At 50.2% G+C, this 3,200-nt stretch overlaps 1 non-coding gene across 1 annotated transcript; it reads right to left on the reverse strand.

Moving 5' to 3' along the window:
• Positions 1–1,964: 1,964 nt before the first annotated feature.
• trnam-cau (transfer RNA methionine (anticodon CAU)) lies at positions 1,965–2,036 on the reverse strand. Its single transcript has one exon. It is a non-coding gene; the product is annotated as a tRNA-Met (tRNA).
• Positions 2,037–3,200: the final 1,164 nt, after the last annotated feature.

The raw sequence follows: 3,200 nt of genomic DNA on the forward strand, positions 1-3,200 counted from the left end.
GTGCAGAACAGAGCGCTGTTATACCGGAAAGCTGCTAAAGACGACATTGAGTGAATAGGAGAGAATGCTTTCTCAGCTGGGTTATGGTCCCAACACGCACCCGTTGTGCCAGGGGTTCCACCTCGGTTCCACTCTTCCTTCACTCGCAACACCCCACACCCACCTCCCATAGTGCCAAGGCACTTTCCCCTGCAACCGCCGAATGTGTAACACCTGCCCAATTACCTGCTCCCTCCTGAATATCCAAGGGCTCTAACATACCTGCCAGGTGAAGCAGCACTTTTGCCACAACCTAGTCCACTGCATTCGCTGCTCACAGTCTCATTTCCCCAATGTAGAATGAAGCATAAACTGGGTGACTGCTTCGCAGAACATCCCGGTTCTGCCCGCGGAAAAAAAGGCCCTGACCTTGCGGTTGCCTGCCACTTTAACACATCACCCTGTGCCCTGGCCAACATCTCTGTCTCAGGCTTGCAGCAGTGTTCTCGCTCCAGATGAAAGAACAACACCTCAGTTTCCACTTGGAGACCTTACAGCCCTCCGATCTTCAATATCGAGTTCCATAACTTTAGGGCCTGAACTCCCCCATGTCCTTGACCCCTACCACACAAGCGACTCCTTGTTATCACCTCGTCTGCTATGACACACTACGTATTGTTAGCCGCTAACTGTCTCCATTAACAGTTATTCGCCCTCTCACGCGGATCGTTATTCACTCCTACGTCCTTCCTATTGTTCTCTCTCTGAGCTGGCGGCAAACACAGCAATATACATCGGAGACTCTGAGCCAGCTGAAACTTGCTCAGTGTGAAGTGCATTCCACATTGCTCCAACAATTGCAAGCAGCAAAGCGTTTCCAGAACATCTGCTTGTCATTCTGTCCCCGGGGCGCTGATATTTGTCTCATCCCCAGGAACTGGACTACCTCCACTGGTGGATAATTAAACCATTTCATTTCTACTTGCACGTTGTTCTGCGGGGTGGGACGGGGTGTAGGGTGGGGTGCGGGTAGAGTCCATTCGCTCTTCTGCTCTCTCTCTCTCTCTCTCTGAAACCCTTGGGGTGAGAGGTGTCAGTTACATTAATGCGGGGAACATGAACAACTTTGATTGTGAACTTTCTCCAAGGGTCTGTTATCGGAGAGATAGAAAGATGCTGTGCTGGCAGGACAGAAAGAAATGGACACCGAGGACTCTTCGCTCAGGTAAATTCACATTGTTGTGCAGCCTTCTTGGTGTTCAGAAATCGTCTTCACGCAGCAATCTTACGGAAAGTCTATTGCAAAGTGGGCATTGCTTTCTTTGCTGCGACCGCGCAGCAGTTAACATCTGAGCCCCAAGTGTCCCAGATGAAGAGAATCCGAGTGAAACCTTCACTCACTGAGAGTCATCCCCACGGCCCTGAGCTGAGGGACTGCAGGCAGTCCAACACGGAAGGGACGGTTAAAAATGAACCAGTTTTGCCCCCTCAGCCTCTCTGTCCCAGAGACAGGCAGTGGGACGGCATAACCACGTAGCATCATTCTCGCGCAGACAGAAGCCGTTCAGCCCATCGCGTCCACGGCGACTGTCTGTCACTTGTCTCTCTCTCTCTCTCTCTCTGAGGTTATTCACAATCGGTGGTATCCGTCCTAATAGGAGGGGACGATGTCTGAGTCGTGATGCGGTTTCTGACATGCTTGTCATTCTCGTCTGAACCAGGGTGGCGAATTACTGCAAGGAATGGACGAAACCACAAGGCATGTGTTTCAACTTTACCAGCTGATTGGCATCGCAGAGAACTGGGTTTGCGATTCGGTTCAAGAGGAAACCGGCGAAGACCAGAATACCACTGAGACCTCTAAAACCATGCCACCTGATTTGGCGAGTGCATCGATATCCGACATTTTGGTAAATCGATGCAAAGGCAGCTTGCAGAAGAGAGCACCGATCTTAAGGAAAGCAGCTCGAGGAGACATTGAATAATAGCAGAGGATGGTTTCGATCCATCGACCTCTGGGTTATGGGCCCAGCACGCTCCCGCTGCGCCACTCTGCTGCCACACGCGGCGCACCTTCCACAGAACACTTCAGGTTTCCGTCTGGCACGCGGCAGGCACGTTCGAGCCTGATGTCAAAGACCTCCACTGCTGTCGTGTAATATGCTGTTTCGCGGACGTATGGAGGCTGTGTAAATATAAACTTATTTCTAAATTCCCACATTCTGTTGGTCGAACTGTGATTTCACACTGAATCACAACATGTGTCACAGCGCAGACGGTGGCCATGCGGCCCACCTTCGCTCTGCTGGTTCTACACTTAAGTAAACGTGTGTCTCTATTCGTTTCATTCTCTCGCCTTCTCAGCGTAAATCTGCACATCTGAACGTGACCACCGAATTCCCTTTTGTGTCCATTGAATCTTCCTCTTTGTCAGTGTCAGACAGGGACTTACTAACCCTAACCACTCCCTGTACGTAAACGTTCTTCCTAATGTCACTTTTACTTCTTTTCCTCGTGACTTTAAAATTCTGCCGAATCGTTGAGGATCCTTTCAGGTGTGGGAGCATTTTCACAACATTATTTCCTGTTTCTAGGTCCCTCATGACTTGGAAAAGTTCGGTTCTCCGAGGAGAGCTGTTCCAATTTTCCAATCTCCCTTGATTGTTGACATTCCTCAAACACAGCACCACTCACGTCAACCTGTTGAACACTATCTCCAACCATTTCACTTCCCTGTTTTCTGCCTCATTCGTACTCCAAACAGCCCAACCTCGTTTCACGAAGGCGTTTTTTGAGAAAATTAATCAGGCAGTTTTGCACAAGTCAAGTTAAAAAACGCGGGCTCGTCCGGGATTTGAACCCGGGACCTCTCGCAACTCGGTATAGTAAAGGACCCAAAGCGAGAATCATACGCCTAGACCAACGAGCCAGAGGGCCGGAATGCTACTAACCCCCCACACCGCTTGCGCGACCTGAGACTTGCTCAGTATGAAATCCATTTGAGATTGCTCTGAGAATTGCAAACGGCAAAGAGTTTCCCGAACAGCTGCTTCTCATTCAGTCTCCCTGCTGCTGTTTGTCCCGTCCCCGGGAACCGGGCTCTCTCCACTGGCAGATAATTCAACCATTTTGTTTCGAAACTTTTCTCTGACACCCGAGTGGCCAGTGACAAGCATTGCCCTCCTCAACATAGGATACAGAGAACAGGAGAAGTCCACGCA

This window comes from Chiloscyllium plagiosum, unplaced genomic scaffold, assembly GCF_037043375.1.
Source record: "Chiloscyllium plagiosum isolate Xiang-an unplaced genomic scaffold, Cpla_swu_hap1 HiC_scaffold_27, whole genome shotgun sequence".
Lineage (NCBI taxonomy): Eukaryota > Metazoa > Chordata > Chondrichthyes > Orectolobiformes > Hemiscylliidae > Chiloscyllium > Chiloscyllium plagiosum.